General features: G+C 44.1%; 1 long non-coding RNA gene across 1 annotated transcript; it reads right to left on the reverse strand.

The window, feature by feature from the left end:
• Window positions 1–1,864: 1,864 nt before the first annotated feature.
• LOC140492628 (uncharacterized) lies at window positions 1,865–19,537 on the reverse strand. The gene is made up of 5 exons (XR_011963591.1): window positions 19,516–19,537; window positions 15,488–15,535; window positions 15,359–15,394; window positions 1,995–2,048; window positions 1,865–1,900 (listed from the first exon to the last, which is right to left on the reverse strand). It is a non-coding gene; the product is annotated as an uncharacterized lncRNA (long non-coding RNA).
• Window positions 19,538–26,641: the final 7,104 nt, after the last annotated feature.

Genomic DNA, 26,641 nt, shown 5'->3' on the forward strand with positions numbered 1-26,641 from the left:
GTAGGGCGACCAGAACTGGACACAATATTCCAAGTGTGGTCTATTACATATGGATGGATACTATTATGGCTCACTGAGGTAGCATGTTGGAAATCAAGTTGCATTATTCCCTGAGTTGTCACAAAAGTTCGTTTCTCCTGAGTTTTAGACTAAAGATGACAGAAAGCACAGACTAGGTTTCTGGACTTCACAAGGATTACTATTTATCACACATAAATAGACTCTAATTCCACAGAAAAATGATGGACCATTGAGCTATAATGCCATTAGTTCAAACTCTAAGATGCTCATGAACCAAGTCCCCTTAAAAGCAAGCACATATTGTATACACACACACATACAGACACAGACACACACAGACACACATACACACAGAGACGCACACACGAACACGTGCACACACTCACACACACACAGACACACACACATACAGACACACACTCACACACAGACACACACACACAGACACACACAGTCATGCACGTGCACACAGACACACACAGAAACTAAACATCAATTTTTGAGTGGAAGGAACACACAGAAAACAGTTTCGTCGATCCCTGTTCGCGGGATTCACTGAGATGATTCTTGTGCTGATCAGAATGCTGCTTCTCCAGATGCTGTCACTGGTTTACTAGAGATACAGTCTGTGGTTTATGAAAGGTCTGACTTACTCATTAAAGGTCAGAACTTTCTGCAGCTGCTGAAGGAAAAGACAATCAGCTGGTTATCCTCAGATTTAAAGTAGCTTTTCCTGCCAGGAACAGAGCTGATGATGAACAGGTCCTCAGATGGTGGAGGTCGGATGGCTTCTCCCTGTCATGTTCATATCCACAACCTGTTCAATTACCTGGGAACCAATCACATCGTCATTGGCAGCAAGACGGTCTTTGACATTGATTACTGGTCTTTAGTACAAAGACCAATCAGATACTTGTTTCTGGCTGAATCACCATTTGTACATGGGCATGTCTCCAGTTCGTCTGCACCTTCTTCTGCTGCTGTCTGACCCAGCAGCTGTGTAAACAATACTTACAATGAGTGTCAGGTTACTTGCTTTCAAAGAGTGCAGTATCCCTTAAACAATCCTTGGTTTTCAACAATTCTGATGCGTTTCAGTCCACAATTAAAAATACACTAAGATAAAAAGGCACAAATGTTTAAAAAAATTAAAAAAAACACTTTTGAAGAATAATAATGCCAAGTTTCTGAGCTGGTAAGTTCCATGATGTTCCTTGAATTTGATCTGAGAAACAATCCAACCTCAGTTACACAGGTTCAGTTCTTATTCGCACCTAATGAGTCTTCACCACAGCTGCATAGGTTACATCCGCTAGAAAGAGACAGAAATCAGAGCTGATGATCATTATCAATTCAGTTTGAAGGGAAATACAGGAAAGGGGCATATTTACCCAAATATCAGTCCCATCACTATCAGAGTAGTTACAGGAAAGGGAAATATTTACTCCATCAGTTGTTCATTTTCCCCCTCATTCACTTTATGACGCTCACAATTACATTGGGAGAGACAAACGTTTTGAGAGACAGTCAAGTATCATCCGATGGGATAATGGAGAGACTGTTTGCTTTCTGATTGGTGGAGTAAAGGAACAGATAAAGGAACTAATAAAGATGAACAGACCGACGGGCCAATGACAACAGCTTCGTGGTGAGGGAATGGGACTTTAACGTCATGTGATCAAATCTCCATAATGGCGCCACCCAACGTTGGGGTCTCAAATAACAAGGAAATGGATCACCCAGGCCCACCTAGCACTGTCCCACACATTGGAGAATGGGCTTCAGGGATTGGGAAATGAGAAAGGATTAGGATTAGGATTCTGAAAGGACAAAACTGACTCACTCTCTTCTGAATCAGCAACCCGGAGAGTCTTGCCACCTTGAAATGAAAGAGAACAGTCTGTTAGTGAGGAGGATGTATTTTAAATGTTTAGAAATACCACTATGTGGGAAAAAAGTATGTAGCTGGTTACCTTTTCTGTTGCTGTCAAACACGATGCTGGCATAGGTACAGGAATCAGGCTGAGCTGTAATACAAACAGTATTCACTCTGAAACTGCCTGACTGCATCAGCTTTCTGACTCTAGAATCAAAGAATCGTACAGAATCCTGGATTCACATCACAGCTTTACCATTGGAAAATGTTCAGTGAACTGCATGAGAATCAGACATCAAACCATATTCGGAGTTATTTGGACAGGTGGTGTTCCAACACGCATGTCTTAAGGAGTGACTTAAAAGGGGGAAAGAGAGTTGGAGAGGTTTGGACAGGGATTCTCACAGTCTTGGAGATTGAAAATTAGACCCCAGTGATGTTACTATTACAGTCCGGTGAAACCACCACCACACATCTCTCTCTAATGAGTGTAGATCAGAGTGGTGCTGGAAAAGCACAGCAGGTCAGGCAGCATCCGAGGAGCAGGAAAATCGACATTTCGGGCAAAAGCCCTTCATCACTCTAATCTAGACTCTGATCTCCAGAACCTGCAGTCCTCACGTTTGCCGAGCTTTTCCTCCCTAATGAGAGAACAGCCCAATGCCCTCTGGGACTATGGTGAGTTTACATTTACAGGAAGGGATATGGAGGGGCCAGATTTGGAAATATTGTGAGTATATGAGGATGACAGACCCAATGCCGTGGAAGAATTTGAACCTGAGAAGGATAATCTTTAATTTTATTTCTTTTTCAATTCAGGAGCCGTTCTGGGCACCACACCTTGGGAAGGATATTCTGACCTGAGAAAGAGTGTGGTGCAGAATGATGACATCAGGTCTCACAGAGTTAAATTACAAGGTGTGGGATCACAAATTATGTTTGTATCCTGTTGCACTGGAAGGTTTGGGATGATTTGATTGAAGTTCTCAAGAAAAGAAGAGCATAAACGATCTTTCCACATTCTCCAAGTCGGGAAGTCTCAGATGCCTTCCCATGGAGGTTCCTGATTCCATGATTCCCAACCCTATCCCAGGGTTTCCAATTTTCCCACAGTCCCATGGTTCAGGTTATAAAACCCTGCACCCAGCACTCTGAGCCAATCCCCTCCATTGCAGAGGGAAACACATCCTGCTCCTCCACAATGTACACCCAGTCGGTCCATGATTTTAAAGAATCACGGTTCACAGTGTCTCAGAGATATTGTGGATCACAGTTTACATGAGGGAACTTATTGGGAGTTAAATTCAAAGTGTGCCCCTTACTAAGGCATACCTTTTATGCTACCCCTTCCAGAACCCACTTACCATCCCCTCACTATGCTAAGATGTGGCACTTTGATGCCCATTGCCAGATATTTCAAGTGAGTAATACTTTCCTGGAGATATTTTCCAAACACATTGATTAGAGATATTATTACACACCCATGGATCAAGTGGGACTTCATGGAGGTGTCCGGGCTTTGAAGGAGGGACATTACCACGTTACCACAAGACCCCTAATGGTCTTAATCATAGAGTCATAGAGATCTAGAGCACAGTAAAAGGCCCTTTGGCCCATTGAGTCCATGCTGGTCAAAACCAACCATCTACCCATTCCAATTCTATTATCCAGCAGTTGCCCCAATGCCTTATACATCGACATTGCAAGTGCACACCTAAACAGGTCTTTAACATTATGAGGGTTTCATGTCTGTGTCACCCTTAAAAGCAATGACTTCCATTTTCCCGCCATCCTCCGAGTGAAAAGGTTTCCCTCACATCTCCGATAAACCTCTAACACTCACCAAAGATCCTCAGACATCACCTTCCCAACCCACGACCATCTCCAGCGAAACGTTCAGTGGCAGCAGATAAAGGGGAACACCATCACCTGCAAATTCCCCTCCAAGGCACTCACCATCCTGGCTTGGAAATATATCATCACTCCTTCACTCTTGTTCGGTCAAAATCATGGAATTCACTCCCTCAAGGCATTATGGGTCTACATCCAGCACGTGGACTGTAAGGGTTTAAGAAGGCAGCCCATCGCCATCTTCTCAAGAGGTCAACAAGGAATGGGCAATGAATGCTGGCCAGCCAGTGATATGCATGTTTCATGAATGAATAAAAACAAACACCCTGCCCAGTACCTTAAATTAATGTCCCATGGTCACTGAACACTCCATCATGGGGAAACCATTTTCAATTCAACTGTATTTATGTCCCTCATAATTTTACGCATCTTAATCATGTCTCCTCTCAATCTCCTCCTCCCTGGAGAAAACAATCTATCCAAATTCTCTTCAGAATTGAAACTCTCCAGCCCAGGTAACATCCTGGCAAATCTCTCTGTCCCATAATGTGGATTCCTGAACTTCACACAATTCTTTAGCTGTGACCTAACCAATTTTTCACCCAGTTCCAACATAACCTCACTGCTCTGAATTAAGCTCTATGCTTCAACTAATAAAGGGAAGTATCCCATAGGGTTTTTTATCCATGTTATCCACCTGTCCCGATACATTAAGGGACTGGTGTACATGCACACCAAGGTCGCTCTGATCCTTGGTGTTTCCCAGGGTCCTATTGCTCATTAAGCCTTCCCTTCCCTTTTCCGTCCTGCCCAAGTGTATCACCTCACACTTATCCATGTTGGATACTGTTTGCTCCTGATCAGTCTATCTGACCAGCCCGTAAAGATCCTCTTGTTGTCTAAGGCTATCCTCCTCAATATTTACTACCCCAACTATTTGTTTATCATCTGGGACCATATTAATCAACCCTTCTTCATTCAAGTCTAAATCATTTACGACAAACCGCAAATAGCAAGGGCCCCAACAGTGACCCCTGTGGGATTCCCCAGGACACACACTTCCAGTCACAAAAATGCCCCTCGATCATCACCCTCTGTTTCCTTCCAGTCAGCAAGTTGTGCATCCAATTTACGCCAAATTTCCTTCGATCCCATGGGCTCTCACCTTTGCTATCATTTTTCCATGTGGAACCTGGTCAAAAGTTTTGCCGAAGTCCAAGAAGACACAAGAACATAAGAAATAGGAGCAGGAGAGGGTTATCTGACCCCTCGAGGAGAATGTGAGGACTGTGAATGCTGGAGATTAGAGTCGAAGAGTGTGGAGCTGGAAAAGCACAGCCAGTCAGGCAGCATCTGAGATGCAGGAGAGTCGTCATTTCGGGAAGAAGACTTCCATCAGGAAGAAAGATCCTTCCTGATGAAGGGCTTATACTCGAAACGTCAATTCTCCTGCATCACAGATGCTACCGATCTGGTCCTTCAAGCCTGCTCCATCATTCAATAAGATCTCTTTTAAAATCTATCTCCCTTTGTATTAAAAAGATGCATCAAATTCATTCCCCGTGTCTATACATCTGGAAGCCTCTTCAAAAAAAATTCAGGAACGTTGTTAAGATATCACTTCCTGAACAAATCCATGTTCATGATTGATCCCTGTTCCTCCAAATGCAGATCCATTCCGTCCCTCAGAATTACTTCAAACAGTTTCCACCCCACTGAGTATAGACTGAGAGAAAGTGAGGACTGCACATGCTGGAGAGTCAGAGTCAAACAGTGTGGCACTGGAAAAGCACAGCAGCTCAGGCAGCATCTGAGGAGCAGGAGTGTCGATGTTTTGGGCACGAGCCGTTCATCAGCCTGATCTGCCACACGTTTTGACACAGAGTTGAGACTGACTAGCCTGAAGTTTCCTGGTTTATCATTTGTTCCCTTCTTGAGGTACCAGACTGGCTGTCCTCCTGTCCTCCAGCACCTCTCCTGCAGCCGGAGAGGAATGGAAAATTATTTCCAAAGCCCCTGCTATTTTCTCCCCTGCCTCACTCAACAACCTGAGATACATTTCATCCTGCCCTGGAGATTTATCTACTTTTTGCTGCCCATACCACTCAGCAGTTCCTCTCTTTGAATATTCCTTTCAATATTTTGGATGCTTCTTTATATTACCTGTCAGTATACTTTCATATATTCTTTTAGCACTCCGAATCACCACTTTAATTTCCCACTTGCACATTTTATAATCCTCCAGAAATTGCTACTGTTTTGAATTCTCAGTACCTGCCATAAGCCTCCCTTTTCCCTTCATCCAATGCTGTGTATTACTCAGTATTCAAGGTTCACTGGATTTGTTGGTCCCACCCTTTAACCCTGGACTCTCCTTATTTCCTTCTTCAATGCATCCCATTGCATCCCTGGTCTGGCCTACATGTGACTCCAGTCCCACAAAAGGACACTGGTGTAAGGTACAGTAATTGTTGAAGAATGAGAGGGGCTGTCAGTGAGCAGATTTATACAGGGCTACAAGGTGCCACATGCTCGAAGAGGAAGCCAATGTCATCAGGAAGTGATGGAAAGCAGCAGCCAGTCTCAAAGATTGCACTGCAGCAAGTCTGCATTTAGAAACATTGTACAGGATGATTTTCCATTTATTTTGGTAAATGGAGGGTACAGAAACAGATATTTTAATAGAAAGAAACAGAGATTTGCCTCCTCTGACTCATCGAGGTGAGGAAGCACATTGTTGGGAGCTTGTACAGAATCCTTGGATTCTGTTTAGTCACAGGACAGGTCCCAGAGCACTGGAGAAGAGCCAACATTGTCCCTTTGTTTGAGGGCAACAGGGATAATACAGGAACTTACAGGATGGTGAGCTTTACGTCCGTGGTAGGGAAAATATTGGAGTAGATTCTGAATGACTGGCTTTACTCAATTTGAAAAAATATCTTCTTATTAACACGAGGCAACATGGTTTTGTGCAGGAAGGTCATGTCACAGAAACTTGATTCAGCCTTTTGAGCAAGTTTCATGATTGACAACGACAGGGTGATAGATATTGTCCACATGGACTTTCATAAGGCCTTTGACAAAGTTTTTCATGGCAGGCTGATTCTGAAATTGAAGTCACATGGATCTGCGGAGAGGTGGTAAGATGGATGCAGAATTGGCTTAGTCATAGACGACAGAGAGTAGTGGTGGAAGGGTGTTTTTCTGACTGGAAATCTGTGACCATTGGTGATCCACAGGAGTCAGTGTTGGGACCCCTGTTAGTTCACAACATTTATAAATATTTTGGAGAATATTGTAGGTGGTATGTTTAGTAAGTTTGCAGATGACACAAAGATTGAGGGAGCTTTGGATAGTGAGGAAGATTGCCAGAGGATACAGCAGGACATATAAAGGTGTAGACTTGGGCACAGAAATGGCTGCTGAAATTTAATTTGGAGAGACATGTGGTGATGCGTAAGGTCTAATGCAAGAGGGAAGTATACAGTAAATGGTACAACCCTTGGAAGCATTGAAGAGATCTAGGGTAGTTTACTCACTCCTGGTTCAGGCCTTCCTTCACTCCTGATGCGGCCCTCCCTTAATTCCTGACATCTCACTGCAATTATATCGATCTTTGGTGAGATCCCATCTGGAATGTGGTGAACGGATCAGATTTCCATATCAACAAAAGGATTCACTTGTTACAGAGTGAGTGTCATACACTGGCTTGAACCAGGGAATACAGTCTCAGAATGAGGGATAGGTGGGTGGAACTGAGATAAGGGGGAATTTATTGTTTCGAAGCAGTTAATCTTGGGAATTCTCTCATCAAAGAGCTGTGGAAGCTTAACTATTGAGTATATTCATGAATGAGATTGATAGATTTCCCGGCACTAAAAACATTGAGGGGTAAGGGAATAGTGCAGGAAAGTGGTGTTGAACTACAAGCTCAGACATGATCCTATTGAATGGTGGAGCATCTTGTCCTTAGTGGAGAACATCCTGATACACATTCTCTGACTCTCCTACTTTGTGTGGCTGTGGGAATCCTCCCAAAGACACACTACAGCTTTCAACCTTCCAATGGAATCTCCAACGTGGCCTTTGCTGTCAGACAAATCCAAGTAAAATGTCAAACACAACTCCAGGAACTCTGTATTACATTTCTCAACCTGATCACAGCAGATGACTCAGTAAATCACTTGATGAATCATACTCTTAAAAGTTGGAATGTCCAGAAACTTCTTCCAAATTCTGCAACAGCTTTGGGATGACTTGACATCTTCGGGAACGGATGTCTTCAAGGAACAGGACCAGAGTAAAGCAATGCTGTGTGATAGCTCCATATTATCTATAATCTACCAAACAGCAGCTTTGACCTCTGGTGTCAGGATTAAACACGGCCCAGATAGAAATCTCTTCAACCTCAGTCTCATCCATGCCAATAATAAAATGACCACAACAGACCCACATAAGATGCAGTATGCACTGATAACATCACTGTTGTTTTCACATTCTGCACCCGACTAGCAAGCCACCCTTGGTCTCTTCAATGCTGCAAACAAGGGACTTGGCCAATGCTTGAGTGTTGCCAAACCAAACCACAAATCACTGGTCAGTTCAATATTCTACCTCTTGTATATGCTAAGACTCCGGGATACATTTAGCACTCTCGATAGCTAGGGAGGCACCTCCCTCAAAACAGTGCCCAGGGCTGACATCACTGGCTCTGCCCATCAATGCCAGTCTCAGTCCAGCCCATAGGTGACCACGAGGGCACTCTGCTTCTCGATGCCCATTGGGAAAGTGATCCAACACTGGATCAGCTGAGACAGCTCAACCTTCCAGAAACTATGGCAGTGACTGTTTGACAACAAAGTTCTCCACAAGGCAGCAAAAAGTCCTTGCTTTCATCATCAGTCCGTGTAAATGTTGGGAGACCCACAATGCCACTGGGGAGGGAATTCCAGGATTGTGACCCAGTGACAGTGAGTGAACGACAATATATTTCCATGTCAGTACAAAGTGGGTGGCTTGGAAGGGAACTTGGAGGTGGTGGTGATCCCATGTAACTGTAGTAAGGAACAGGAATGTAGTGACTACATCCTCACGGTCAGGAAACTGAACAGTGTTTGGACACATTCCTTGTTCTTCCAAAGATAAAAACTTCAAAATCTTTTGCCTCTGTATTTTTGAATCATTTCATTGTTTGTGTGTTTGTTTGGGACTTCTTCAATTCATTAACCAACTACTGCAGCTTGTGAACATTTGGTCATCTTGCAGGATGTTTTATAATGTTTCAATTCACAATCACCTTGTTAAATACAAATGGTTCTGAGGCTCTGAGGCTCCGAGCTCATTAAGGGTTGGCACAGTGACACAGTGGTTAGCACTGCTGCCTCACAGCGCCAGGGACCCGGGTTCAATTCCCACCTCGGGCAACTGTCTGTGTAGAGTTTGCACATTCTCCCTGTGTCTGCGTGGGTTTCCTCCAGGTGCTCCAATGTCCTTCCACAGTCCAAAGATGTGCAGGTTAGGTGAATTGGCCATGCTAAATTGCCTGTCGTGTTTGGTGAATTGGTAAATGTAGGGGAATGGGTCTGGGTGAGTTGCTCTTTGGAGGGTCGGTGTGGACTTGTTGATCCGAAGGGCCTGTTTCCGCACTGTAGGGAATCTAATCGAATCAATGAGATCCACCGGGCCCACATTTCAATTATATCACCAGCGCTGCACACTTCCCTCCAGTCTGAACTAAAACCACAGACCACAGCGCTCTGCTTCCTGGCCCAAAGCCAATTTTCAAACCACACAACCAGCAACTTTGAACCTCATCTGCTTCAATTTTTAGAAGATATGTACATCGTACTTCACAGCAGGAGCAAGCCCGATGGCCCATCGAGTTTTCTCCACAATTCATTAAGACCATAACTGGTCAGATCTGAGGAGGCTCAGTTCCGCTCTCCTACCTTGTCCCCACTCCTCTCGATAAGGCCAAAGGCTGGTAGTCAGACAGCATGTGTTAGCACCGAGGCTATAGGGATGAGAGGGATTGATGGGACGGGATGGGGTCATTCGTTGACACAAACAGTGAATGAGTTTCATCCCTTGTGTTTTGAATCCACTCAGGATCACAGCTCTCTCCATGATGTCCATCACTCCTCAGACAGCTGCCCTCACCCCATCCTGAGATCCACACTCAGTGCTATGTGCCATCATATACACAGTCTTGACCTCTCTCTCCATCAGCACCCCTTCACACTGTCTCAAAGCTGTCCTGAGCCCCAGTTCAACTTAATTCTCCGGCTCATTCACCCGATACCATGTACCCCCACCCCTCTGGAACCTTCCTCCACCCACTCTCCCACTTGTCTCTCCCCATTCTCCTCCCTCCACCTCTTGTTGGACATTCACTCTCCCTTCTCCGATACTGAGTACAGAACATTCAGCAAAGGTCTCAGTTTTAATCACTTTGCACTCCCACCTCACCAAAGTTCAGACACGACATGATGTTGATCTCTTCTTCCGTTGCCTTTGCCTCTGTGCCCATTTCTTTGGACAGGAGTCCTCTGTCCATCCCACAGACCCCTTCACCCACCTCCAACTCTCTTCCTCCACCTGGACCCCTCCCTCTGGCCTTTAAGCCGCACTTGACCTGTTCATTGAGAACTGACACTGGTCTTTGTATTTCTCTGTCCTCCTCCATTCACTCCTATCTCCCACTGAACTGAATACTCTCAGGCTGTTCTGTCCACAACAGTCACTCATCTCATCTCAGATCAAGACAAAAGCTCAAAACCACCAAGGTGCAGCCATTTCCCTGTTCTGTTGCTGTCAATCTTGGCACAGAGTCTGGAATTGTCCTGATCTGTAACACAAACAGGAATGATAAGGGGATATTTATTGGTCGGTTTGTTGTTAGGTATCAACAACAGCTCAGTGAACACCACATTCCCCTTGGAGTTAGAAGGTTGTGGGTTCAATTCCCCATTCCAGTGGCTACAATGTAAGATCAATGCTGAGACTTCGGAGCAGTTCGAATGGAGCGCTGCAATGTCTAAAGTGTTATCTTGTGGCTGAGATGTTAAAGGTTGCAGTGGTCTGCTCTCTCAGGTGGTTGTGAACAATTCCAAATGCGTTACTTCAATGAAGAACAGAGGAGCTCTCTACTGTGTCCTTGTCACTCATCCCCCAACCCAGATCATTGTGTCCTCAACATCACTCATCCCTCAGAATACATCATGAAAATACACAGGCTAACTGATTGAGCACAGGGCTGTTTGTGGGACATTACTCTTCACAAACTGGTTGTTGCATTTCTCATTACCAGAATGAAAATAAATGCATTTACGCCTAACTTTTCATGATCTCAGGGGACTGAATAACCCCTTACAGCAGATGGAGCTCTATTTTTATGTTTGCAGTCAACTAATTTCTTACTGCAAGCTGCCACAAACCACAATGTGATCATGATGTCATCATCTGGTTAAAGCACTGAACAGGAGAGTTGGATTAGCTTGTATTGATCACAGAGTACAGACATTGGGCAGGGCAGACACACTAAACACAGGGAAAAAGGAGAGAAATATGTGAGTGGAGAACCACTGCAGAATTCTAACATGATGTGGGAATCAGGTCACAAAGGTAGGTACACTCTTACACCATGGAATCAGGAAGGTTAATAAAATGCTATCCTTGAATAAAAGAGGAATTGGATACAAACGTAAACATGTTATTTTAGATATACAAGGCAGTTCTGAGATCACATCTCAAATGCTGTACATAATGAAGGATATTGGTGCTGGCTCAAAGGAGGTTTCTGAGATTGAGAAGCAGGTTGTCTCATGAGGAGAGGGAGGACAGGCTGGGTTTGTTTCCCCTGGAGTTTAGAATAATGAGGGACTGTGAGAATGTAAACTTCAGAACTTTGGTAATGATTCAGAGTTTGAATGAATCAACAATGATTTTTTCTGAAATGCAGTGGTACTGAGATGAAAGGGACAAGGAGAAACTGTAATCAAGGAATTAAAAGCAACATGTTAATTAGCCGTCCCAGAGAAGAAGGAGTCAACGCAACATCAAGGATCTGTTCCTGGGAGACAGGAGAGAGTTAACACTGAATGTAACAAGGAACAAGGGAGCTACTCCTGATAAGAAGGCAAGCTTATTTTAAATTAATGACTGAAGAAGAGTAATCAATGTTGTGGTCGAACAGATTGAAATGATCATCAATAATCTCACACCGGAGATTTTGCCTTTCCATTGAGAACTGCTAACATTTCCTGGGTCATTTTAATTTTTCTGCCCTCCTCCATTCACCCCTATGTCCACCAAATTGACTGGTCTCAGGCTGTTGTGTCCACAACAGTCACAAAGTTCATCTGATCCAGGCTCTCCACACCACCCCCACAGCCTCCAAGCTCAGATTCCCACAATCCTGACTTGCCCACTTCCACCTTCTTCCCAAAATCTATAGCTGGACTGCCCAGGCAGACCTAGTGTTCCTGCTTCTTCCTGCCTGAGGGAACTTATCTCTTCTCCCCTTGACTCAATTTTTCCTCCCTTTGTCCATTCCTTCCCAACTACATCTGTGATTCTTTTGCCACTTTATATCAGTGTCAGAATTACTGGTTAGTGAGATCCAGCCACCTCCTCTTCACTGGTGTGGCCACCGATACCCACCTGGGCCCCAGTTATGTCTCTCTCATTGTGGGGCAAGTGGAACATTCCTCATTCCAGGCCTCCTCAGACCACTCCCACAACTCTTTCTCCTGTATGTCGATGATATCATCAGTGCTGCTTCCCTCTGTCATCCAGAATTGGAATATTTGATCAATTATGGGCGGCACGGTGGCACAGTGGTTAGCACTGCTGTTTCACAGCGCCAGAGACCCGGGTTCAATTCAGGCAACTGACTGTGTGGAGTTTGCACATTCTCCCCGTGTCTGCGTGGGTTTTCTCCGGGTGCTCTGGTTTCCTCCCGCAGTCCAAAGATATGCAGGTCAGGTATAATTGGCCAAGCTAAATTGCCCGTAGTGTAAGGTAAAGGTGAAAATGTAGGGGAATGGGTGGGTTGCACTTCGGTGGGTCGGTGTGGACTTGTTGGGCCGAAGGGCCTGTTTCCACACTGTAAGTAATCGAATCTAATCTAATCAATTTCACTTCCAATATCCACCCAGCTCTCACCTTCACCTGATCTCTGACTCCTCCCTTCCCTTCCTTGACATCTCAGTTTCTATTTCTGGGGATAGGCCGGCCACCAATATTCATGACAATCTCAGTCTCCCACAGTTACCTTGACTCCCCATCCTCACACCCTGCTTCCTGTAAAGACTCTGTTCCATTCTCCCAGTTTCTCCAAGCCCACCACATCTGTCTGATGGGGCCACATTCTGCACAGGGGACCTCCGAAATGTCAAGCTTTATCCTCAACCAAGGATTCTCCATCACCATGGTTGACAAGGCCCTCAGCCGTGTCCAATCCATCTCCTGCATTTCTGCCCTCATCACTTCCCTTCCCTTGCCTTGCCCTCATCTATCATCGCACCAGCATCCATATCCAGAGGATCATTAACCACCATTTCCACAGCACTCCAGCGGTGCTCAGTGCAAGTTGGAAGAACAGCATCTCATTCTCCACATGGGCACCCTGCAGCTTCCTGGCCTCAGTATTGAGTTCTAAATAATTTTACAGCCAGAATGAGGTGTTTTATCCATCCTCACACCTCAGGCCCTGCCGTGACATGAGTTGTTTTCAGCACAGCCAAACCATTTTCACCAACTTATTGTCCCCACTATCAGCTTTTCATTCTCCCTCCCATCCTTTTGATGATCTGACTTCCATTCACTCTCTCTGGGCTCCATCTCCACCTATCTGCTCACTCCTTTTCCCCTCCCACACCACCTGTCTTTACCATAGATACCACTTTTCCCCAGCTACAGACAGTTCTGAAGAAGGATTTGAAATTTTAACTCTGGTTTCTCTCCACAGATGCTGCCAGACCTGCTGAGTTTCTCCAGCAATTTCTATTGATTTATATTGGAAGGTTTCCCGAACAAGAGGAGGAGGCTATTCAGCCCATTGTATATGTGTTGATTGATAAAGAGCTCTCTAGAACATCCCACTGCCCAGCTCCTGGTCCATAGCCCTGGAGACTCATGTTCTTCAAATCCTTATCCAAGTGAGTTTTAAATGTCGGAGTCAAAAAGGTTGGTGCTGGAAAAGCACAGCCGGTCAGGCAGCATCCGAGGAGCAGAAGACTCATTCCTGATGAAGAGTTTATACTTGAAACATCGACTCTCCTGCCTCTCGGATGCTGCCGAACCAGCTGTGCTTTTCCAGCACCACACATTTTGACTCTGATTTCCAGCATCTGCAGTCCACACTTTCTCCTGGGTTTTAGATGTGTTGATGGTTCCTGTCTCTCTAAACATAGAATACAGAACATGGAACAGTACAGTGCAGGAACATGGCCTTTGGTCCACCATGTCAGTGCAAACCATGATGCCATTCTAAACTAATCCCATTTCCCAGCACATGGTCCATCCCTCTCTGTTCCTGTTGTTTATGGGCCTGTCTAAATGGCTCTTAAATGTTGCTAACGTATCTGCTTCTATCACCTCCCCTGGTAACCTGTTCCAGACATCTACCATTCTCTTTGTTGAAAGTTATCCTCACAAATCACCCTCAAATTTTTCCTCATTCACCTCAAATTTTTGCCGCTTGTATATGACATCTCCACTCTTTGAAAGAAAACTGACTGCGCCCCCTATCCCTGCCTCTCATAAATTTATGTATTTCTGTTAGGTCTCCCCTCACCCTCCAATACTCTCGCAAAAATAAATCCAGGTTTGACCAAGTTCTCCTGATAGTTAACACACACCAAATCAGGGAACATCCTGCTCAATCTCTGCTGCACCTTTGTTTTGTGCACAAGTACCCCTATGTCCCTTCATGTTGTAGCTTTCTTCCATTTCTTTTCTCCAGACCTGCTGAGTTTGTCTGTTTGTTTCTCAATCATGACTCCTACAGACATGTCCAAACTTTGATAGAACCTGAACACTGAGGGAACTGGTTCTGAGTGGCACTCGGAGCAGCATCGCAGTCACAAAACTACCCGCTCACAATAACTCAATGTCTCCTGATTTGGATCAATCTCGCCACTTTCCCCTGGATCCCATGACCCTTTGATTTTGTGCCCAGTCTGCCTTGTGGAACTTCCCCAAACACCTTGCTAACATCCGCATTGATGGTCAATATCAAACACCCAATCAACCATCCTTCAATACTCCTTAAAAATTCGATCACGTTTATCAGACCCGACCACCCTTCAACAATCGTCTTCTGAGGGAATGGTACTGGGTCAGACTCGCATCATGAAGACCTCATCAGGGGAGAATTCAAGGTCAGTTAAAACTGAACTGGGAGTTCTCATTTGGGATGATTCTCTGACGGTGACCAGGCACGAATTCTATGAGTTGACCAGTTTCCCACTGCAGCTTCAAACATCAACACTGCAACTCCTCCTCAGGAAACCAGACCCCCAGTGAAATCAGCTCTTAAAGATATGGGGGAGTGGGAGTGATCTCAAACGATACACTTTCTCAATATAGAAACAAACGTTGACTCACGGCCTTCTGACAGACTGTTTGTGAATCTCTTGCCACCTTTAACAAAGACAAAATGTTCTCTTAGTTTGATTATAGAATCTGATTATCAATTAGACAATTGCTCAAAACCTTTAAGGGACAGCCATTTACCTGTTCTGTTGCTGTCAATCTCAGCATAGAGGATGGAACTGTCCTGATCTGGAACACAAACAGGAATGATAAGGGACCATGCATCGACAGGCTTGTCCTTAAATATCAGCAATGGCTCAGTGGGCACCACATCATTCTCTGAGTTAGAGATGTGATCGGAGCAGGTGAAATATTGGACTTGCAGCATGGGTTGGTACCTGGGACTTCGATGTTGTGCTTAAAAATGTGTTGCTGGAAAAGCGCAGGAGGTCAGACAGCGTCAAGGGAACAGGACAATCGACGTTTCGGGCATAAGCCCTTCTTCAGGAATCAAACATCCTGAAGAAGGGCTTATGCCTGAATTGTCGATTCTCCTGTTCTTTTGATGCTGCCTGACCTGCTGTGCTTTTCCAGCAACACATTTTTAAGCTCTGATCTCCAGCATCTGCAGTCCTCACTTTCTCCCACTTCGATGTTGTGACCATTTTGGAGATATAGGTAGAGTAGGGACAGGAATGGTTGTTGCAGTTCCAGGATTTAGATGTTTCAGTAAGAACAGGGAAGATGGTAAGGTGGGGGGAGGGGTGTGTGGTGGCATTGTTAGTCAAGGACAGTATTATGATTGCTGAAAGGACATTTGAGAACTCTCTACTGAGATAGTATGGGCTGAGGTTAAAAACAGGAAAGGTGAGGTCACCCTGTCAGGAGGTTTCTATAGGCCTCCAAATAGTTCCAGAGATGTAGAGGAAAGGATAGCAAAGATGATTCTGGATAGGAGCAAGAGTGACACAGTCGTTGTTATGGGGTCTTTAACTTTCCAAATATTGACTAGCAATACTATACTTCAAGTACTTTAGATGGGTCAGTTGTTGTCCAATGTGTGCAGCAGCGTTTCCTGACACAGTACACAGACAGGCCAACAAGGGACGAGGCCACGTCAGATTTGGTACTGGGTAATGAACCTGGCCAGGTGTTCAATTTGGAGGTAGTTGAGCACTTTCGTGATAGTGACCACAAATTGGTTAAGTTTATTTAGCAATGGAAAGGGATGGGTATATATTTCAGGACAAGATTTATGAGCTGGAGGAAAGGCAACTACGATGTGATTAGGCAAGATTTAGGATGCATGGGATGGGCAAGGAAACTGGAGGGGATGGGCACAATTGAAATGTGCAGCTTATACAAGGAACAGTTACTGTGGGTCCTTGATAGATATGTACCTGTCAGGCAGGGAGGAAGTTTCTGACCGCGGGAGCCATGGTTTACTCAGGAAGTTGAATCTCTTGTCAAGAGGAAGAAGAAGGCTTATGTTAGGATGAGATATGAAGGCTCAGTGAGGGTGCTTGAGGGTGACAAGTTAGCCAGGAAAAACCTAAAAAGAGACTTAAGAGGAGCCAGGAGGGGACATAAGACACCATTGTCAGATCGGATCAAGGAAAACCCTCAGGCTTTTCATAGGGATATCAGGAATAAAAGAGTAAGACTAGGGCCAATACAAGGATTGTAGTGGGAAGTTGTACATCGAGTCAGAGGAGATAGGGGAAGCGGTAAATGAATATTTTTTCCTCAGTATTCACACAAGATAAAGATAATGTTGTCGAGGAAAATACTGAGATACAGGCTACAAGACGAGATGGGATTGATGGTCACAAGGAGGAGGTGTTAGCAATTCGGGAAAGTGTGAAAATAGATAAGTCAGATGGGATTTACCATGGGTTCTCTGGAAAGCCAGGGAGGAGATTGATGAGCCTTTCACTTTGATCTTTATGTTGTCATTGTCAACAGGAATGGTACCAGAAGACTGGAGGAGGGAAAATGTTTTTCCTTTGTTCAATAAGGGGTGTAGAGACAACCCTGGTAATCATAGACCAGTGAGTAACGAGGGTAACGTGTTGCAAAAGGTTATAAGAGATAAGATTTATAATCATCTGGAAAGGAATAAGTTAATTAGGGATTGTCAACATGGTTTTGTGAGGGTCGTGCCTTACAAACCTTATTGAGTTCTTTGTGAAGGTGAACAAACAGGTGGATGGGAGGGAGAGCTGTTGATTTGGTGTATATGGATTTCAATAAGGCATTTGGTAAGGTTGCCCATGGTAGGCTACTGCACAAAATACAAAGGCATGGGATTGAGGGTGATTTAGTTGTTTGGATCAGAAATTGGCTATGTGAAAGGAGACAGAGAGTGATAGTTGCTGGGAGATATTTATCCAGGAGTTCAATTCCTAGTGGTGTATGCAAGGATCTGTTTTGGGTCACGTTTGTGGATGACCCAGGTGAGGGCTTTGATGGATGGGTTAGTAAATTTGCAGATGACACTCAGGTTGGTGGAGTTGTGGATCATGTTGAAGGATGTTGTACGTTAAAGAGAGACATAGATAAATTGCAGAGCTGGGCTGAGAGGTGGCAAATGGAGTTTAATGTGGAAAAGTGTGAGACGATTCACTTAGGAAGGAGTAACAGGAGTACAGAGTACTGGGCTAATTGTAAGATTCTTGGCGGTGTAGCTGAGCAGAGAGTTCTCAGTGTCCATGCACACAGCTCTCTGAAAGTTTCTCCCCAGGTTGATAGAGTTGCTAAGAAGGCATACAATGTGTTAGCTTTCATTAGTAAAGGGATTGAGTGTTGGAACCATGAGGTCATGCTGCAGCTATACAAAACTCTGGTGTGGCTGCACTTGGAGTATTGAATGCAGATCTGGCCACCATATTACAGGAAGGATGTGGAAGCTTTGGAAAGGGTGCAGAGGACATTCTGAGGATGTTGCCTGGTATGGAGGGAAGGCCTTACAAGGAAAGGCTGAGGGACTTGAGGCTGTTTCCATAAGAGAGAAGAAGGCTGAGAGCTGACTTAATTGAAACATAAAATAATCAGAGGGTTAGATAGGGTGGACAGTGAGAGCCTTATTCCTCAGATGGTGATGGCAAGCACGAAGGGGCATAGCTTTAAATTGAGGGGGGAACGATATCGGACAGATGTCAGAGGTAGCTTATTTAGTTAGAGATTCGTATAAGCATGGCACACGCTACCTGCAACAGCAGTAGACTCGCCAACTTGAAGAGCATTTAATGGTCATTGGATAAACATATGGATGAAAATGTAATAGTTGCAAGGCATGTGGGTCTCACAGGCAAGGCCAGCGTTTGTTGCCCATCCCTGAACACCCTTGAAGTGAGAGGCTTGCTTGGCCATTTCAGAGGGCAGCAAGTCAGAGTCAGACACATTGCATTCAATCGCTCCTAAAAGGACAACTGAGGTTTGAAATGGGGATCTGAAGTCACCTGTCGGGCAGATTGGGTAAAGATGGTAAGTTTGCTTCCCTGAAGGAGACTGACGAACCAGAACTTTTTTTAAGACGACAACTAATGTTAATTCAGATGGCTACCATCACAGAGTTGAGTTTATGCTTCCAGATTTAATAATTAAATGTAAATTCTCCAAGTTGCCATGGTGAAAATTGAACCCCTCTCCCCAGAGCATGAACCCGACCCTCAGGTTCCCCACAGCAGCCCAGCTACTGGGAGTCATTTGGGACGTGTGACACCCAACTGGACTGTTTTCCTTGACCCATACCGAAGCAGCAGACAGACTGGCCGTGAACAGCTCGAGGCAGCAAGGACCGGGCCAAGCCAGTTACTCAGCCAGATGATTCAGGCAATCGGAAATGGTTATTGTCCAAGAATCTATCCAGGGTCAGTGACTGAGGAGAAGATTTCCATCTCCATTGCCCGAACAATAATCTAGAGTCGGGTCAGCTCCCTTAATGGAAACCCATAGCTTTTCATTCATTTACATTGAATGGTCTGAAAGTTAAAAGGTTCATCTATCAAAGACATCAATCTGTGCAATAAGTGTGAAGGGTTAAGGTTAGGGGTAGGGATAGTTTTCAACTGATGCAGACTCAATGGGCCGAAGGGCTTTATTCTGTGCTGGAGAACGGTTTAACTCAATGTAACAGTCTGTCCCTGAATATCTCTCCAGGATTCACACTCTCTCAATTAGAGTCTCTGAAATGGACAATGATCGGTCAGTTAGAGTACAGACAGTACCTGGAGCAGTGAGCTGCGGGGCTTGATCAGTCCCGGGAATGCTGGATGAACCTGGATCATTCCTGAAAAATACACAAGGAAGATGAATATTCCAAGGAATCTAAATGCATTCTGCCAGGTCACAGAAAGGAGCATTCTGACTGTACATCAATCTCTTGCTTTGGTTACACAGAGAACAGATTCCAAAGAGTGATAAACACAGTTAATGGAATGAACTTTGCTAGAAATCACAGATACTCAGATGTAGACACAATCAGAAAAGCCACCGTTGAATAAATTGTCATGAGAAACAGTTTTGCCTTGGCATCAGAATATGGCTGGCACCCAGGGAACCCAAGGTGTAGTCAGCAGCTGTAACACAGGGAGGGCTGTGCAGACACTGTCAGGAATCACAGTGACAGATCATTCCAGGCAGCTCGGGCTCAGCTTGGAGCAACTAGTCACAGGGCAGGGAGGGAGGGTGTTGGAGCTGAGGGGAAAGTGCTTGCAGGGGCTTCCCATCTGCTGTAACTTTGGAGGGTGTTACAGGGCATGGAAATCTTGGAAAGTGGGGAATGATCAGAAATCACATTCCCATCCAATAGAAATTCAGCTGCTTGGACAACAAGGGAGAAAATAGTAGGATTCACAAAAACATTCTTTTTATCCTCAGCACTCGCTGCAAGTGATAATTGTTTAATCTTTCCCACCATTCAATACAACTCAAAGTATCCACTGTGAAAAAAATGAGCAACATTTCAGTTTTGATTGAGGATAAATTGCTGGTTAATTTGGAGACGGTGAATCAGGAGCTAGAGTTTTACAATTGCTGGAAATTGCTGCTCAGAAATCATCAATCTGTCATTTACCTCAGTCCATTGATCACTTTTCAACTCTAAGTGTTCGACCAGCTTTTTAAAAGGGCAAACCACATTAGCAGCTCATCAGCAGGGACCTGCATTCTGTCTGTGAGCAAGAGATATTCAGGATTCTGGGTAATCCAAGATGGAGGACGGGAAACATTTCAACTTGTAAGAGCTGCTCCTTTTTTGAGGTATTTTAGGTGCTGGAGGTGATTTCCTCAAATTCCAGGAGCAGCAATTACTGTTTTATATGCTGTCGCATTGTTTTGGAACTTTGGAAAAAAAGTCAAAACAACATCAGTTTTAAAAGGGAAAAGAACAGACAAAGGAAGCACATGGTGAGGACGGTGCAGGAGAGAGAGAGAGAGAGAGAGAGAGAGAGAGAGAGAGAGAGAGAACCTGCACAGTTACTGCCTTTGCTGCTTTTGAATTCATGTGTCACTGGACATCGGATGCATTTGGGAAAATTAACAAACAGTGAATTTCACAACTAATCTTGGAGGAACATTGGGCGAAGTTCACAGCACAGAATCAGATAAGTTAATTGTTGTTTTATGTCTGTCCAAGAGAAAGGCTGTATTAGTGAGTACAGTGGGTTCTTTCTTGATTATATGTTTTTGGAGATATGTCTCTTGATTAAACTTAAAATATAAGCCACAGCTATTAATATAACTTTTGACTTTTTTTCCAAATGCTACAGGAACGATAGAAAGGGAGGCAAAAGAGGAGGGAGAGTGGCATTTTTGATAAGGGATAGCATTACAGCTGTGCTGAGGGAGGATATTCCCGGAAATACAAACAGGGATGTGATTTGGATGGAACTGAGAAATAAGAAAGGGATGATCACCTTATTGGGACTGTATTATAGACCCCCCAATAGTCAGAGGGAAATTGAGAAATAAACATGTAAGGACATCACAGCTATCTGTAAGAATAAAAAGGTAGTTATTGTAAGGATTTTAACTTTTCAAACATTGACTGGGACTGCCATAGTGTTAAGGGTTTAGATGGAGAGGAATTTCTTAAGTGTGTACAAGACAATTTTCTGATTCAGTATGTGGACGTACCTGCTAGATAAGGTGCAAAACTTGACCTACTCTTGGGAAATAAGGCAGGGCAGGTGTCTGAGGTGTCAGTGGGGGAGCACTTTGGGGCCAGTGACCATAATTCTATTCATTTTAAAATAGTGATGGAAAAGCATAGACCAGATCTAAAAGTTGAAGTTCTAAATTGGAGGAAGGCCAATTTTGATGGTATTAGGCAAGAACTTTTGAGAGCTGGTTGGAGGCAGATGTTCGCAGGTAAAGGGACAGCTGGAAAATGGGAAGCCTTCAGAAATGAGATAACAAGAATCCAGGGAACGGATATTCCTGTCAGGGAGAAAGGGTAGGCTGGTAGGTATAGAGAATGCTGGATGACTCAAGAAATTGAGGGCTTGGTTAAGAAAAAGAAGGAAGCATATGACAGGTATAGACAGGATAGATCAAGTGAATCCTTAGAAGAGTATAAAGGAAGTAGGAGTATACTAGGGAAGAGGGAAATCAGGAGGGCAAAAAGGGGACATGAGATAGCTTTGGCAAATAGAGTTAAGGAGAATCCAAAGGGCTTTTACAAATATATTATGGACAAAAGGGTAACTAGGGAGAGAATTGGGCCCCTCAAAGATCAGCAAGGCAGCCTTTGTGTGCAGCCACAGAAAATGGGGGAGATACTAAATGAATATTTTGCATCAGTATTTACTGTGGAAAAGGATAAGGAAGATATAGACTGTAGGGAAATAAATGGTGACATCTTACAAAATGTCCAGATTACAGAGGAGGAAGTGGTGGATGTCTTGAAATGATAAATCCCCAGGACCTGATCAGGTGTACCCGAGAACTCTGTGGGAAGCTAAAGAAGTGATTGCTGGGCCTCTTGCTGAGATATTTGTATCATCGATAGTCACAGGTGAGGTGCCGGATGACTGGAGGTTGTCAAACGTGGTGCCAATGTTTAAGAAAGGCAGTAAGGACAAGCCAGGGAACTATAGACCAATGAGCTTGACCTCAGTGGTGGGCAAGTTGTTGGAGGGAATCCTGAGGGACAGGATGTACATGTATTTGGAAAGGCAAGGACTGATTAGGGATAGTAGACATGGCTTTATGTGTGGAAAATCATGTCTCACAAACTTGACTGAGTTTTTTTAAGAAGTAACAAAGAAGATTGATGAGGGCAGAGTAGTAGATGTGATCTACATGGACTTCAGTAAGGCAATCGACAAGGTTCCCCATGGGAGACTGGTGAGCAAGGTTAGATCTCATGGAATACAGGGAGAACTAGCCACTTGGATACAAAACTGGCTCAAAGGTAGAAGACAGAGGGTGCTGGAGGAGGGTTGTTTTTCAGACTGGAGGTCTGTGACCAGTGGAGTGCCACAGGGATTGGTGCTGGGTCCTCTACTTTTTGTCATTTACATAAATGATTTGGATGCGAGCATAAGAGGTACAGTTTGTAAGTTTGCAGATGAGATCAAAATTGGAGGTGTAGTGGACAGCGAAGAGGGTTACCTCAGATTACAACAGGATCTGGACCAGATGGGCCAATGGGCTGAGAAGTGGCAGATGGAATTTAATTCAGATAAATGCGAGGTGCTGCATTTTGGGAAAGCAAATCTTAGCAGGACCTATACACTTAATGGGAAGGTCTGAGGGAGTTTTTCTGAACAAAAGAGACCTTGGAGTGCAGGTTCATTGCTCCTTGAAAGTGGAGTCGCAGGTAGATAGGACAGTGAAGAAGATGTTTGGTATGTTTCCTTTATTGGTCAGAGTATTGAGTACAGGAGTTGGGAGGTCATGTTGCAGCTGTCCAGGACATTGGTTAGGCCACTGTTGGAATATTGCGTGCAATTCTGGTCTCCTTTCTATCAGAAAGATGTTGTGAAACCTGAAAGGGTTCAGAAAAGATTTACAAGGATGTTGCCAGGGTTGGAGGATTTGAGCCGTAGGGAAAGGCTGTACAGGCTGGGGCTGTTTTCCCTGCAGCATCGGAGGCTGAGGAGTGATCCTATAAAGGTTTACAAAATTATGAGGGGCATGGATAGGACAAATAGACAAAGTCCTTTCCCTGTGGTCGGGGACTCCAGTACTAGAGGGCGTAGGTTTAGGGTGAGAGGGGAAAGGTATAAAAGAGACACATTTTTCACTCAGAGGGTGGTACATGTATGGAATGAGCTGCCAGAGGATGTGGTGGAGGCTGGTACAGTTGCAACATTTAAGAGGCATTTGGATGGGTATATGAATCGGAAGGGTTTGGAGGGATATGGGCCGGGTGCTGTCAGGTGGGACTAGATTGGGTTGGGATATCTGGTCGGCATGGACAGGTTGGACCAAAGGGTCTGTTTCCATGCTGTACATCTCTATGACTCTATGGCCCAGCGCATTTCTACAACCACGTTTATATCAGTCACTGATGACCTTACCTTTTCAAAGCTGTGGTCGGATCCATTTGCTGTGAACCCCCTAAAAAGATAAAAATGGCTCATAAATATTTTGTTAAATTATGAACAAATTTGCCACATTGTCTCCACTGTTGGATGAGTCTCAAGCAAAACCATCCCTAACCAATAATCCATATATTTTGTACGGTTAGATACAGTGATCTCTCAAATCTTATCTGATTGCTAAAGCTTTACTCAGGAGTGTCCTCCTTAGCCCAGTCCAATATCAATAATGGACCAACAACAAAAACAGAAGTTGCTGGAAAAGCTCAGCAGGTCTGGCAGCATTTCTGAAGAGAAATCAGAGTTAATGTTTCAGGTCCGCTGACCCTTCCTCAGAACTGACGGTAGCTCGGATAATATTGGCTTAAATGCAGAAGATAGGATGAGGGGAAGTGGTAAGATGTAAATGATAGTTGACCAAGTCAGATGAGAGTGTTTTACAATAATCAGTGGGAACAAGAGATCAGATGCAGGGATGTGTTCAGTCAAAGAGCAGAAACAAGAGAGAAAGGTATGAATCTTGTTCTGATCCGAGTTGATGTTATTGCTGGACAAGTCAGGTCCCAGACTGAAACAGGTTTGCTCGAGCATATTTTGAGTTGTTTTTGTTTTTGATGAAATGGTCCCTCTCTGAAAGATAAGCGCACGATGCTGCAGAGTTTGCGTCATACTATCGCAGAAGCTCATTCCCAAAAGACATGAAGATAAAACATGCGTCTACTTAAGACATAAGTTCAAAAAAGTTTAAAAATAGAGTCAAACTTTATCATATTAATGCAAAAATACTTCTTTATAAATCAAAAATAATAAAAGCTCTGTGTCAACCCCAGCACTCATCCCCAGTACAGTACTCAAAAATACATCTTGTTTTGTACCAAGAAAGACTACTTGGGCAAGACTAACCCCAGGGTCCCTGTTTCAAACACACTGGGAGATTTAATTTTGATCATAAGCAGTCAATGAGCTAAAGTTCACTTATAAATTATGTGAAGGGAATGGTCAAGAGATACAGATATCTCACGAGGAGTAATACTTAACTGTAAAAAAATTAATGACAGTGTCAAACTGAAAGAAAACACAAATATTTACACAAAATAAAGGAACAGGTGAGAAGATTGGACAGGATATAAAAATCATCAATCAAAGGCAACAAAATTCATAAGGAGGGAAACCTTACTGTCCAGAGAAAGTTAGGCAGTAATGTAAGAGTGGATAGTTAGAGTTTCTCAAGACATTTTGCAGGTATGTTGCTGAGACAGCTGACTTGGGATGTGGAGCATGGATTCAATTACCTCATGAGCTTACCACAAAGGTCCCAAATTTTCAACTTCACCTCTTACTTGAGATAAGATGATTATCAGGTTAAACACACCACCAGTCATCTGTTTTTCTCTCTCTCTCTCTCTCTCTGATCAGAGAACACCACTGTGGTTCTCTGGGAATATGGCAACGTTACATTTATGTGGCTTAAAAACAACAGGAGTTTGTAGAATTAGTCATGGAAATGGCAATTGCATTAAATGGGTATTTTGCATCAGTCTCCAGGATAAGGGATAAAAATAACATTCCAGATCATTATAAATCCGGAAATGAAAAGGAAGGAGGAACCCAGAAAATTTCAAACACCAGAGAAGTGGTCCTGAGTAAATCATTGATGCTGTGGACTGACAGTTCCCTGAGTCCCTGATGGACTTCATCCCAGGGTCTTTAAAGAGGAGCTGTTGGGAAAATTGAACAATTGCTTTACATTTCCCACAATTCCCAAGGTTCTGGGCTGGTCCCACTGCCTTCAACAATAGCAAATGTAACTCCTGTATTCAAAAAGAGACTATGTTTTTAATTTGATCAACCAGTGCACAGGTAGGTCATGAAGTCAGCCCCAAAACAGATCAGTGCCTGAACACAGCCCCCACTGCACAGGCCCGAACAGGAGCCATTGTTACCATTCCACCCCGAGATGTCTGTTACTCAGACTATCTGAGGCACCAGGTTGTCTTTTTGCAGCAAATTAATTTTAACAATAAAAACACAAAAAGGAATTGTTTCAAATTGCAGCTTCCTTTATGTTCCATCGAGATTCTGTACTGAGTGGGAATGAATGGAAAAGGTGTGGTCTGTTGGGATTCTGTCAAATGGAAGTGAATGAGAAGACATTTTGGTGCATTGAGAGTTGACAGTAATGGGGAGAAGAATGGGGATTAATCCATCAGATTTTAATAGAATGGAGTGGAATGGCCTTGCTTGTGAAACAGCCTCAATCTTCAATCACCCATGAGTCAGACATCAGACAGTGGGTGATACTATTGAACAGGCCACCTTCACCCACCCTCCACCACCCACCAAAGACAAAGCCAGCGTTTTCAGAGAATGTACTGAAGAGGAGAGAGTCGGTGAGGGAAAATTAATCCGGGGTCATTGTTTATTGCTGTTTCAAAAACAGAACCATATTGTTTTATGAACCTCGTTCTCGACAGAACCCACCTCCTTTCTTCCTGAAGGTGATGAAGATGATGACAATGACGATGAGGAGGAGGAGGAGGATGAGCAGTGGAATGACCAGTGAATATACTGAGACATACTGAGCAGGCTGAGTCTTCACTGGAAAACAGCAAGAACAACATTGGTTAGGAATATCTCAATGTTGCTGCAGTGAATCCTGTAGCAGGGTGATAGAGTGTGAGATTAAATGTACACATTGGGCATTCTTTGACAGAGCAATCCAGTTCATCCCCCTCCCCCTGTCCATCCCTATAACCCTGTAACTTGCTCCTTTCCGAATACTTATCCCTTGTTTCTGAAAGATGCC

This window comes from Chiloscyllium punctatum, chromosome 2, assembly GCF_047496795.1.
Source record: "Chiloscyllium punctatum isolate Juve2018m chromosome 2, sChiPun1.3, whole genome shotgun sequence".
NCBI lineage: Eukaryota > Metazoa > Chordata > Chondrichthyes > Orectolobiformes > Hemiscylliidae > Chiloscyllium > Chiloscyllium punctatum.